This window comes from Tiliqua scincoides, chromosome 5, assembly GCF_035046505.1.
Source record: "Tiliqua scincoides isolate rTilSci1 chromosome 5, rTilSci1.hap2, whole genome shotgun sequence".
NCBI lineage: Eukaryota > Metazoa > Chordata > Lepidosauria > Squamata > Scincidae > Tiliqua > Tiliqua scincoides.
This window is the reverse complement of record NC_089825.1, coordinates 33,754,289-33,755,322: the sequence shown is the minus strand read 5'-3', so window position 1 is coordinate 33,755,322 and position 1,034 is coordinate 33,754,289. Positions and strand designations below refer to the sequence as shown.

Here is a 1,034-nt window from a genome sequence, read left to right as displayed (position 1 = left end):
TAAGTCCAGTGCAGGGACGGGGGAAGGTGGAACAGGACAGCAACAGGGCTGAGGTGGTGGATTGGGCCAGGGAGGGGGTGGGATCAGCAGATCACACGGGTCAGCCAACGCATGTTATATCCAAACCCCCTTCCCGGGCCTGATCCACCTGCATGGATCAACACAGACTTGCACCAGCAATAGAACTGGCCTAAGTCTGTGTTAAACCATTGCAGCTGCTGGGACTTATCCTAGAGCAAGAGGACAAATGTTCCCTGACTCCAAAGAGACCTCCAGCAGCCAAAAATCCCCTGCAGGATTGCACTGTAGCCCATACCAATCCCACTGCATCGCCATGCAGGGATTTAGTTAGCACTGAGTTGTAAACCACTAGTAACTCCGGGTAGGGCTGAGAAAGACCCCATCTGAAGCCCTGGAGAGTTACTGCAGGCAATACTGAACTAGATGGAATAATGGTCCATTTATAAGGCCAAATCATATCTACACAAGTTGCTGTTTTACAGGCAAAGTGGGCATTTCCTTGTCATTTAACCTAAAACCCTGGCTAGGAGCAGGCAAATTTCTACACTTTGGCTTACCATTTCGAAACACAACCCCCCCAATTTTCTTTCCTGCTTTACACACAGCAATGGCAGGAAGCACAGGATGCATCTAAATCCTTCAAAATATTCAAATCAACTTGTTTGCAAAACTTTATTCTCGCTGTTTAATAAGCAGGATCTCTCCTAGCAGTATTTCTCGTAGCTCGCCAATACTGTGTTTTCCTAAGTTGCCCCACAGAAATGCTCTGCACAATAAAACACACCTCTAAAAAAGAATGGAGGAACCTTTTCTGAACTGGGGTCATACCCACAGTTGCGGTCATCCGGCAACCTCTTTCTAATGTAGGTATTATATACACAGGGAGCTTGAAGCACCCCTTCTGCTGTTACCCTGCACATGCCCAATCTTGTCTGATCTTGGAAGCTAAGCAGGGTCAGGCCTGGTTAGTACTTGGATGGGAGACCGCCTGGGAATACCAGGTGCTGTAGGCT

General features: G+C 48.0%; 1 pseudogene; it reads left to right on the top strand.

The window, feature by feature from the left end:
* Positions 1–917: 917 nt before the first annotated feature.
* Positions 918–1,034, top strand: LOC136654800 (5S ribosomal RNA; annotated as a pseudogene).